The sequence below is a fragment of the Seriola lalandi genome, unplaced genomic scaffold (genome assembly GCF_002814215.2).
Source record: "Seriola lalandi dorsalis isolate HSWRI2012SDOR001 ecotype SW California unplaced genomic scaffold, Sedor1 jcf7180002054362, whole genome shotgun sequence".
NCBI lineage: Eukaryota > Metazoa > Chordata > Actinopteri > Carangiformes > Carangidae > Seriola > Seriola lalandi.
In genome coordinates, this window is record NW_019524915.1 from 64,984 (window position 1) to 77,751 (window position 12,768).

A 12,768-nucleotide genomic window follows, 5' to 3' on the forward strand; every position below is an offset into this window, starting at 1 on the left:
GGGGGGGGTCAGGGGTGGAAGGTTGCTAGCTTGAAAGATGAAGTGAGAGATGGAAATAGAGAGCAAGAGAATCAGTCATCCAGTCAGCACCGTGCCATGTGGTGACATGGTATAGTGGTGGAAGGTGTTACTCTATAAACCAACAAGCCTTTCAACAACTGCTCCCTTTCACAGTGAGGGGGCTGTTTTGTAGAGGTGGGGGTTGGGGGGGGGGGTGCAGCCCTATTCCTTCACGATGCCTCTGAGTACCCATGCAAGGAATAATGGATGCATAATATGGAACGACAGCTTGCAGAGCACTATCATTAATGTTGTAATTCACTTTTAGTGTTTCTACTATTGCGCTGCAACAGGAGGCACAGATGTCACCTGAATCTGCTCCTTCTAGCAGCCAGAGCACACCCGGTTTTCACCAGCTGTCTTGGAACGCACGCTGCCAGCCCCCCCTGCGTGGGCAAATGTGGGCACAAGTGTGCTTGTGACTGTGTGTGTGGTACATGGGGTCCTGTTTAGCTAGCCTTTTGAATATAAGTTTGGGTTTTTAGACAGAGGCTTTTGCGTTGGATTGTATTTTATGTATGTATTTAACATTTTAGCCTTAAGGTTAGTTTACAGGCCGGCTTTGTTCTGTTCGGTGTCGAGGAGTTTGCTGTTTTGTCATTTCTTTTCTAATCTTTTGTTATAAGATCCATGCAATGAGTCTCTACTTTTCTTTTAGCCCTTCTGTTTCCGCCACTGAAGCTAATCCATCACTTTGAATAAGAAGCATTGCAGAAACTTTTTCGCGTTGGAAAAAGCAAAGTTCTGTCTATCATTAGATAATTATGTACATTCTGCAAGACTCAGTTCATGCACCAGACTACTACTGTCAATCACTGCCAACCTGATCCAGGCAACAAACCAAAGCAACTCTGCACTACTAGTTATACTTTTAAAGGTCCCATATTTGACACTTTTTCTGTGTTTTGATCCATAAGAAGTTATTTATAGTTATAAAAGAATCTTCTCGCTAACGCTTCTCTGGAGCTTCTTTTCTGATTGGCTGACTGTTTTCTGAGTGATCCAATGAAAAAATATAGCAGATTTCAGGTAAACACTCAGAGGAAAAAAATCCTGCGGAGCTGGATGGTGGGTCCAGGTGGGCGGGGCTTGTAGCATCGCTGAGAGGGGTTACTGTTTTGTTGTGACATCACAGAGTTACAGAAGTCCTGCCAGCTGGTTTTAAAGCTCAGTTTCTGAATACAGGCTGTGTGCATTTCTCTATGGACTGAGCACTTTGATACTTTCACAGTATTGATATAGAATCTAGACCTGCTTTATAATCAAACTACACATGAACATCTACCTTTATACTATATGAGACCTTTAAAATAAAATGAAAACTTAAACTGCTGCATACTATATATAAACCAAAATAAAAACAATGACTGGAAAAAAAATCAAGATACTAGGAGTGACCAAAAATCCATACTAAAGTGTTTCCTCTGTAAGTCGTGGACAAACTACATACAGTACTAACCTAAACCATCCACCCTGTAATCCTCCTCAGTAGTCAGGCAGCATGATAATGAGACAACATCTACAACATTGCTCCAAACGACAGAACCTGTGGGTTTTTTTGTGGCTCTTTATGGCTCTATCACGCCTCTTTGAAGCTGTTTTGTTTCTCGTGTGTTCGAATGACTTTCAAACAGGAAATGAATCGGTCACTTCATGCAGAGCGTCTGATACCAAGAAGACAGCTATCTATTACCCTCTGACTCTCTGGCCATAATCCTTCAAATGAAGCATCATCTCAATATAGCTTATACAGCAGGGTTGGTTTAAGGATATTATTTGAAGTCTTTTAAGTGAGTAAAACAGTATTATCTAGCTGTACAGTCTTCCAACATTTTTTTTCGTTTATGTGTTTCATCGCAAAACTAGCAAAATCACAATATGGCCAAATCGCAGGAGCTGCAATTTTTTGATGAAGGATAAACGTCTAACAACTTACGATTGTAAATCATATTTCGAAGCATTTAAATCATAGTCTCCAGACATGAGGGAACATGCTTGCTTGGTGCAGACCATTGCAAAACTCACTTCATCATTGTTTTTAATATGTTTTTAAGTAAAAATGGAAAACAAAAAAATACCATTCCCACTAAAATTGTGTCTCGTCACAATTGCAGTCTGTGAAATAATCACATGATTATTTATTTATTTATTTATTTTCACCAGTGTCTGTTTTCATGTGTGCAGATGTTCATTATTGTACTTTAAATATCTCTCCTTCCCTCCAAAACACCTCCATGTGTTTTCACAAACACAAAAGCTCATCAGTCAGATATTTGGTCACATGACATCCCTGCAAGTAGCAGCTTTTTGTTTCCTAAAGCAAAAAATGCAAAACAATAAGTAATAATGATATGGATTTCATGGATACCCGGTCTCTAATTGAAACAGGTGTGATTAGCATATTGTTTGTGTTTCATGCTGCACCGTGGGCCTATTTGTGTTATACGCACAACCTTTATGGAAATGAACGCTTTGAAAAAAAAAAAAAATCAACAGAAATGTATCCTATTTCTTTAAAAAGGGCGCAAATTTACTGTGAAGATCATCCTGGCAAAACCACAGAGGGAAATGTCAGAAAGAGGAAAAAAAAAAAAAAAAGAAGGTTCAAAGAGAAAATAGCTGACTGACTCTGTAAGTGAAGCTAAGCTCAAAATGAAAAATGTTCATTATATGCCCGTCAAGGTGAAAGGAAGCCATCTCCTCGCCGATGCAGTTAAAATGTCGACCTCTTCTTCTCTAAGGGCAAAAAGAGGAGAAATGTAAAAAGAGGAGAAAATGCTGCCCAGCGTGTGTGTGTGTGTGTGTGTGTGTGTGTGCATACATGTTTGGTGTGTGTGTGTGTGTGTGTGTGAGACTGATCTGAGCTCCAGTTCAGACAAGGGCAGCGATGTTAATGGGGCCGCTCAGTAAAATGACCCATACATCCGTTTCTTCATACTATTTTACAGTGCTTCAGAAGTCCTCATATTTTCCCCTTGTCAGCAGTGTTTGTGTATCACTGTTGTGTTGTGCGTGTGACCTCTACAACGAGCGTCGCGCCCTCCTGGACCTCTGCCTGTCTCTTTGTATGTACCTGCTCATGTTAAGGCTGTTAAACCGCACTTAGGATGCATTTTATTCAGCAGTGAAGCAAAATGTTCCGGTCGACCTCTGCGGATCACAGATGCTGTCCCCGGTGCCTCATTACTGACAATTTATATAAGCTAATGTTACTTGAATCGCTCGTTGTGTTGGCAAATGTGTTTATTTTTAAAACAGCTCTCATTGAGCATTAACGCTATGACTGCCACGACGCTACAGATCTTTGAGAATAAAGCAGCAGGTGGGAGCTGAGCAGCTGACCACATTTTTTGACAGAAATTTTCAGAATCGGCCTTCATGGCCCGACTGTAAACGTGTGTGGAAGCCTCACAGTTTTGATTTGTTGGTTTCTGTGCCTGTGCCAAGGCCTGTTACAATTTTCATAAGGATTCGATGCCAACGTGGCCAATCTCAACTATCTGTTATGGGTTATGAGCTCACCTTCCACCTCACCATCTTATTTCTTGCAGCGGTGTTGGATGTGAAAGATTTTCACGATTTTTGAGGATGTGAGCAGCAGCATTAAAGTACAACTGCTCCAAACCCAGTGCAGATATTATATCCATCATTAGCAGCTCTGCACTGCTGCAAAGAGCTGCTACACTTAAGATCTTTTTTGTCTTTGTAAAGTATCAGTTTGTAGGAGACATTTATGAAAAGTTTAAATGATAAGTCATTATTTTTATTATCAACAAATCCCATGAAGAAAACCCAAATGAAGACATCCTACTAAGAAGTATTATGTGTATCAAAAACCTGATAGATCTTACTCATCTGTCACAGAGCTCCATTGTTTCCAAAAACTATTAAAACACATCAGTGAACCACAGCATTGCATTGGAAGACATGTTCCTTCATTACCATGAACACACACACTGTAGTTTATTTCGACTCAGTCCCACATACACCATCCTGCTGCTGGAAATACTCAGTAGAGCACCAAATGTGGATTAATCCACCGCTGAAAATAGTCCCCAACAAATGCACTTGTTCCTCCTCTTTGATAACATTTGCTAAAAACTACGGTTTCCGACTATTTTAGGAAATTACTGAACCTTTTGGTGTTTTTAAAGGAGCTGTTTGTAAGTTTTTGCCATTGCTCCATAGCCGATGTTAGCATTAACAGCTGTTTAATTACCAGTCTAGAAGAAATGTTGCAGCCTCAATCTTCATTCCTTCACTCACCAGGAGCTGTCTGCAGCGGTGGAAAGACACCAATGTTAACTCTTCTTCTTCTTCTAGCTAACCAGCTAGTTCCAGTGTAATAGCGAATCAATGTAGCGTCCAGTCTGCCCTGCAGAAGTAGCACTGCACAGAGGACGTATTTTAACCTCTTGTATTGTAAACACAATGTCGACTGAAGCTCTTCGGGGGACTGGTAAGTAAACAGCTGTTAATGCTAACGCTGGCTATGTAGCAACAGCAAAACTTACAAATAGCTCCTTTAAAGATTCACATCTTCAGTAGGAACCAATGGGCTCGGGACTGAGCTCCACAGACAGGGTAGATGAAGTCAAAAAGTTTTAGTTTATTTATTTTCACAGGAAATAAAACAATTAAGTTTCTCTTTTTCCCAGAGTTTACTGACTTTTCTCTTGGAAGTTTCAGACTCGTGTTCATTAATAGATCAATGACTGAGAGAATCACATGTACATTATCGAGATTTCACTGATCCTCAGTTGCGTATGTATAGGGGCAATGGTTTACTGTAAGCTTTGTTCGAATTTAAATATGTAATTTCTTGGTCATTACTTTCAGAAATAACTTTACCGGTTAACACGTTGTCGGTCTGCTCTTCTTTCTTACAGTAACTGATTGGTATAGTGCGGTGTTGACACTGGACTTCACTCTCAGCATCAGCAGCAACTGATTTCTCCTCTTCCCAACACCTGCAGCCCCTGACCTCCAGCCTCTCAGACAGGTAGGATGACCCTCTTTAAAAGACTTAGACAACTGAGGGGAAAATGATACAGATTTTAATGTTGTAGCAGTGAGTCCAAGGGAAGAGAAGGTCCGAACACGCACGCACACGCGCACGCACACACGCACACAAACACACAGACACAGATGGTTAAAGCTTCAAAAACGTTTATTAGACTTAAAAAATGCCACATTTTGACTACTTTACTAAAGCTATGAGAATAACAATACATACGTAATATCTGTACCTGTGAATAAATAGTTTAAGTTACAGTGTAACATGTATATTCATAGACCCCATAAACTCTGATAAAGGGAGGAAAAATCAGTGACAGTTTGTTCTCTTGAAATGTAGGATTGAATTAAATGGTGCTCAAAGAAAAAATGAATTCAAACTGTTCTTTTTTCTCACACAAGAGGACAGAGATGGGCTAAAAGTAAAATTGATAAAACATTGAAATGTTCTTCACTACACCGCCTCTGTACTTTCTCATTATTTAGCTCATCTTCTAATTAAAAGATGTCTCAGTAGGTCTTTAAATGCCATATTGACTTAAGTTTCAAAACATTGGCCAAAAAAGAAAAAAAGATTTCTTCTTTTGCCGTTTTGTGTAATGAGCCACTGTTTCCACGTTCCCTCTGCACAGCTTTGAAAAAGCCTCCCTCTCGCCAGCTCGTACTATATCCAGACGGTTAAAAGACATCAGAACAGACTCATTGGAATGATAATCTAGTATGTGTCTGCACTTATGGAGAATATCTCGAAGCATGTCAGACTTGCATCAAAGCCGTTGTTGTAATTTTCTTTTCAAGGGCAACTTGAAAGAGGGAGTCGGGGAAGAAAGTAGCATTAGTTTCTTGTTTTCTCCTACAAGGCAGCCGGTTCAAAAGTAACCCTGCGCTTTCTGATGGGAGTGTAGGATGATTCAGCAGGAACCCAACAGCCCATCTGACTGATTCACATTTAAACATAAACAGAAATATGGCTGCTCCCGGGAGCTCCGCAGAGGAATGGAAAGTAGCCCCAAATTTCACAGCAGCAAATCAAACGTCTTTTTATTTAACTCTTCCTTTCTGTTTTCCCGTCCTCTATGGCTCCCTGTAGCATTGTGCGCACATAACGGCGCCTACTGATTGGGCTTATTTGAAGCACGTACCCTGACAAAAAAAAAAAAAAGAAAAAGAAAAAAAAATGGAGAAGAGGAGATTTTCCCATGTCACAACGGGATTGAATGTGGTTCTCCAGAAGAGGAGGGCCTGAGAGGATTATATGGCTCAGTGGGCGCTGTATTGTGTGGGGAGTGGATACAGCAGGTACCCACCGAATCCCAGCCAAGAGACAGACACAGTGTTGCTAGGGATAATGTTGCCTCCCAGCAATTAAACTCTGGAGGTTTTGGAGTGGTTTAGGAAGAAGCTTGTTAAATTATCCCATCGCTTCTTTCCTCTTTTCTCTCTCTGTCGCTCTGCCTCTCCGTTAAACGCATTTCTTTCCCTTTTTACTGTTTGACTGGGTGAGCACATGAAAACTATAGGGGGAGGCATTTGCCTTCAATACTTCGTCTCCGTCTAATTGAATCCTCCCCCGTTGGTTCTTTATGTCTTTTTCAAATATCGCACATACACATATCGAACGCACTCAAATCTAAATGTATATATTAAAAAAATACACACACACACACACACACACACACACACTCCCTCTTGTTTAGGTAAAGTGACATAACACTGAAAATACCAAGAGCTACCAGCTAATGGTTGTTTTATATGAGAGAGAGATACCCATTAAAACTCTGAAGAAAAGCCACAATTAGATAAATTTAATACCTTAAACTTTAGGATTTATTCAGATGAGGTTGACAAAACACTGTAATATATGGTTCATTTGCTTTGTTAGGAAGGAAGGAAGATCTTAACACTTGATGAGTATTCAGAAGCTGACAGCACAGACTTCCTTAGCATTCTCATTACTTTATTAAGATACACGACTTAGTACAAGATGCCTTCTACTTGGTTCATTAAACAGTTTGATATGTTGTTCTCTTTGTCACTGTTTGGATTGGTATCAAAGTGAATTCAAAGGTTTGTGCTCATAAGGCCAAATGTTCATTTATTTTTGTGTTACCGTTGCGGTAAATCTGACATTGTGTATTTTGACATCGCAGTTATTTACTTAGTATTTACTTGGAAAGTAGAAAAGTGCATTTACTTAAATATACTATGAGATACTTCAACTTTTTTTTTCTTTTTTTTTTTGCATATAAAAATTTTACGATACGTTATAATTCTACTCCATGACATCTCAGATGGAAATAATTAACTTTTACTTCACTACACTGAATTTAAAGCTGTGGTTACAGTGTAGAGTTTAATATTAAGGTTGTAAACACCTCTGACGAGCAAATAAATCACAGTACATTCTTATATAAAAAAATGAAACGACCTCAACCCGGTACAAGAGTAAAATGATGCTTCCACGTTACTGCATGAGTAATACAATCTTCCAATCATATAAAGTGAGAATGAAAGGCACCGTTCCCTTGCATAATGACTTGTGATACTTCTGTACTGTTGCTTATGTAAAGAATGCAGACTTTTGAGTGTACTTACGTATGGTGCTTCAACCTTTAGTTAAGTTTAGGATCTTCGGGCCACACAACAGAAGAAGTGATTGAAAATAGACGGACTCGCTGAACGATTTTTAAAACAGGAAATGAATGCTGTTTCCCTAAAAGCGACGCTAGATTCATTTTCTTCTTCACTTTGCCTTTGAGTTCAACCTCCATGAAACTACTGTCTAGGTTTTTGGTTTTATGGAGGAGGTGGTGCTCACAAACTCTGACCACTGTCCTCGTCCTCGAGCAAACAAACAGCCCATAACAAAGGTGGAAGTCCACGGTATTCCTCTCATTTATTTCCAAATGTGACACAGTGCTTCCTAATACCTCTGGGACTGGTGTGTCCGTAGTTCCAGGTCGGCTCCCAACAGTACAGTAGTGCTGCGTTAACCTCTTTTCCGTACCCCTACATACACACACACACACACAGAATCACACACACACACACACACTCTTGCACACACACACTCCAAGGTAACTGTGGGTAGTAGAGCCCCAGAGCTTCGTCGTCCAGGACAAATTGGTAGCAAGCGGCTCATTTACTCGGAGCCGTCATGAATGGACTGTGCCGTGACTGTGTAAACAAGTGCAAAGACTCCCAAGGGCATTCCTGCATAAATAATGACTCCAAGAGATGTTTGCCATTTGTACCACTCACTGGTTGCAGACATGGGTCAGCTAGTCTCCTCTGTGGGGAGTCTTCAGTAAACAACAGCCGCCGTGTCCATTAAGGACTATGTGGAAAGTTTACCTGGTTACAGGTGCAGGGGCTGGTCTCCCAGGCCATGCGGGGGATATTGGGAATTTATTTGGCGTCTTCCTCTGCTTACAGGCTTTCTGCTTCGGTCTGAACCAAAGTAGAAGTTAAAATTAACAACTTTACCTCAGTATGGTTTTTATTTGTTTGCTTTGTGTTCACACTTCCTGGTTTAAACCAAAGCCACGCTGACTCAAAGCTAGTTATGTTGCCATGTGGACTTTTGAGGGATCGTGTTTTGTCATCCTGCCAGGGTAGAGATTTTTGACGTTAGGTGAGGAGTCAAAACGCATCACGTTCCCCCGTCATTTTAGCCGAGCATAGAACCTGTCTAGTCTTATAACACATAAAGCAGGAGTTGAGTGCAAGCGCCATTTATTCTTTTGGTTTTAGGAGTCTTTGCAAGCATGATGAACTGGGGGGGGCTTTGTGTTGTTGTTGTTGTTGTTGTTGTTGTTGTTGTTGATGATTAATTTCTAACAACAGGTTTCAAGTTTTCTTGGAAGGGGAAGAAAACAGCAGTTATTAGTGCTCCTGAATTCAGTGGTAATATTCTCACCTCACCAAATAAAGCACGCCGAAGCATCCATCACTCTGAGTTTGATTAAATTGCTCCAAACCGTCTCCGTGTGAACGCACGGGAGGTTGGCTTTACAGCAGGGAGCCGCGTGGCTGTGAGCAGTGCTTTTGGTTGTGGTCTTATTTTGATTAAGCTGTTCAGGTTCACCCTTAGTGTGTGACTGAAAATCATTGTTGCCATGACTAAACAGTTTAGAGAACTTGCCTTTACTCATTTTGGAAACAGTACTTGAGAAATGTTGGATTATTTTCTATGGATGGGAATTATTAGATGGATTAAAATTCTAACATTTTTTTTTTTACCAAAAAATGTAAAGAGGAGAGTGACACACGGTTACCAAAACCCAAAAGGGTTTATCCTCTGTGTGTGTGTGTGTGTGTGTGTGTGTGTGTGTGTGTGGGGGAGGGGGGTTTACTGCATCTCAAACTTGTCAGACTTAACTCTAGATTGTCAGAATTGCCAGCATTCATCAGGCTAAGCTGTACTCTGAAACCGACATTAACAGTTTTGCGTGTTACACATGCTGCCGTGTCAAATTTAACATTCGTTATTATTGCTCATTCTAACACTGAACATTTGCCAATTAGCATTTCAGTCCCTCCCTCCCTCCCACCACCCAGTTCAGTTTCTTCAAGAGGAATGTATTTTTTTTTTATTGCAATTTCCTGATCAGAATTGATTAAATTATAAGAATTACTCTTTATGGTATATCTATATTTTTGTGTTTCATGTGTCATATTGTTTATAGTTGATGGTTACAGTATTGTAGTATTTAATGTAAACTCTCTTTGCTATGCATCTGTTTGTGTGCTTCCTTTTGCTGCTTTCCCTTTATGGCATCAAAGAAGGTTTACCTACCTTACACCTGTCTTACATGCAGAAATACCATGGTAACATGCAAATGACTGGCACATTAATGTTAGCATGCTATATTAGCAGTAATCTCAGTCTACAGCTGAGCGCTAAAGAGAGCTCAGGTTCAGAGGTATGCTGTCACGAACTGAAACGTTAGTGGAATATTTCCACCCAGCGGCGACGCTGGATACAAAAGTCTGTTAGGGTTTCAGGGTCCTCGAGAGTTGTCGTCTTGGTACGTTGAATGTGCGTAACAAATTTCTGGGCAAACCATCCAATATTTGCTCTCGCTGAAGCGCAGGCCCGAGCGACTGACCGTCATCGCTACGGCCGCGCAACCTGCCGCTGAGCTGATTCTGTCCGTCCTCGTCAGCGGGTGCTCTGACCTGATATCATCTCTTCTCCACGCGCATTATGTTCTTTTGACTGCGGTAACCGCGCGTCAGTAGGCGCCGGGAACGCTATACTGTCAGCTATGTTCTTTAGACGGCCACCCAGGCTGCGAGCAGCACTCCCAATTGTGTTGCATAATTGTGTGGCATACAGGTTTCTGCTCCAAGCGTGGGTTTGAGGGAGAATGGAAAGCAAGATGATGTGTCAGTGGGAGAGAGGGGAAGAAATAAAGAGGAAGACAAAACAACACCCACTCCTCATTAGCTTAAACATTGCGTGTATCCGTTATCCTGTAAGATAACATTTGAAGAAGGAGAAAAAAACAAAAAAAAACAAAGAAAGCGGAAGCCCACATCCACTGCGCCACAACATGGGATGGAGATATAAAACAAATCTCCACACTTAGACTCTGCCATCTGTTCATCTTGGAGAAGAGCGTGCCTTTGCGACACTTTTTCTCTCCCCTCCCTTAGAAACCATCAAGCTCTCTCAGAAACCATACAGCTTGACAAAGTGACACGCCCGGATGCCAACCCTGTAGCTGCATGTTTTGTTTTTCCTCTCTCCTTTACAATTTGACTGTTTTTGTTTGTTTGTTTGTTTGTTTGTTTGTTTGTTTGTTTTTTCCAGATAGTTTGCATATCTAAATCCAGTTTTTGATAGCATATGCGAAATACAATGTGACATAATACAATTTGAGCTTCATGTGAGAAATGGGATTATCTTGGTCGTGATTGTCGGCGCTGTGTTAGAGTAATCACTTTCTTCCAGGAGCGACGACGTGACTCACTCACAACTTGACCCGCTGTCATTATCTATTCACTCTGACAGTATTTATGCATTTGGCTTGATATTTTGTTTTCCTTCAGGTGAATTAGAAATGAATTTGGAAATAGAATAAATAAATAAAGGAATGATGAAAAAACTGAGTAATCCCCCTGCAAATTGGAACAAGGAGTAAATCCCGCCGGCAGTAAATCCCCCACTTTTTCTATCTCTTTCTTTCTCTCTCTGTCAAAACGCTGTTTGGATGCGTCAGAGGAAGTGGTCGATCGTCACTGAGCTGACACGCATGGGTTTCTTCTCTGTGCTCTCCCCAGCCAGACAAACCCCCCCCAGTGGTCTAATTGATACAGGATGTGCTCTCCAGATCTCCAGGGGAAGGTCGCATCGCATGAGTCCAACACACTGTGCTGTACAGAACGTACCTATTTATATGATCAGTGACTTTTAGATGTTGAACAGTTGCAATTTTTCCTCATATTGACACCTACTGTACTGATCAGGCTTAATGTACCAGCTGATTTCGGCCTTGTAAATTTGATCTTAGAGTCCAATCGATGTATTTTGGATCAAGACTTGCACCTAATAAGCTGTTTCTCCAACATTTGTTGAAGTCGAACGCCCGTAAATCTGTTTTGAAATCAGTTTGAAATACAGGGACTACTAAGAACCTTGTATCTATGCCTGGGTATCTTTTAATTACCTTTGCTAATACAGATCAATACTAATGAATGAGATGACGACAAGGTGAATCAGTTATGATTGGGACTAACAATCAAACACTCATAGCCAACTTTTGATACTTAGATTTTTTTTGTAATCGAGCACCCAAAAGGTGTAGAGGTTTGACACCCTGCCCTGTTCACATTTTCCCTCACTATCATTACATTTATACATTTCACACTTTCAGCATCAGAAGTAATCCTGTCAGCAGCTAATGCGGTGTAACTTTCATGGTGCAGATTCTCCAAAACTGCAAAGAAATATTGGCTATGAAACAAAATAGAGCTCAAGGTGAAGCCCACAGCTAACATTGTACTGTCTGGATTCCTTAAAGCATGATGGCAGTTGTAGTGCTGTGTTGAAAATCTGTGGACATTCAGGGAAATGAACCATTTGAAATTGAGTTTTGGTAACATTTTATTTTTTTAAAATTTGTTTAGTTTCCTGGAATATATCAGAAGAAAGAAAGAATCTATCTATTAGCTAGTCATTAAAACCAAAGTAAATACTCATTCATGATTCATTTATTCCTGGAAACTGTCTGCTTGCCTGTCAACAAGTTTTATGCTTTTGTCAGCCAGCGACTAACGGTTGTTTTGTTTATCGATTAATCTGCTTAATTTTACTGTTTAGTCCATGAAATGTTAAAAAAAAAATTGAGAAAACCACCTCGATGTCAATTTGCTTGTTTTGTCCTAGTAACATTTCACACCCTGAAGATATTCAGTTCACTTGTCGTACATACATGTATATGACTGAGCAAACAGCAAATCGTCACATTTGAGAAGCTGGAACCAGAAAATGTTTTTTTTTTTCCATTTTTGCTTGAAAAGCTACTGAAACCATTAATCAATTGTCAAAACAGATGCAGATGAATTTTCTGCAACTCTACATTATTGCATTTTAATTAAGTAACTGAAGGCGTATCAATATAATACTTTTCCCACAGTTTTTTACTCATGATTAATACCAAATCACTTTGTTTTCCAGGGAAACTT

The 12,768-nt window shown here is 40.3% G+C and overlaps 1 protein-coding gene across 3 annotated transcripts in view; it reads left to right on the forward strand.

Moving 5' to 3' along the window:
* The window catches only part of LOC111656659 (RNA binding protein fox-1 homolog 3-like), a 332,987-nt gene that overhangs the window by 31,449 nt on the left and 288,770 nt on the right, over positions 1–12,768 (forward strand). For all 3 annotated transcript variants that reach the window (XM_087174563.1, XM_087174562.1, XM_087174564.1), the window contains exon 2: positions 4,950–5,062. The gene's annotated coding sequence lies outside the window, so the exon portion shown is untranslated. The remainder of the gene's footprint in view (positions 1–4,949; positions 5,063–12,768) is intronic.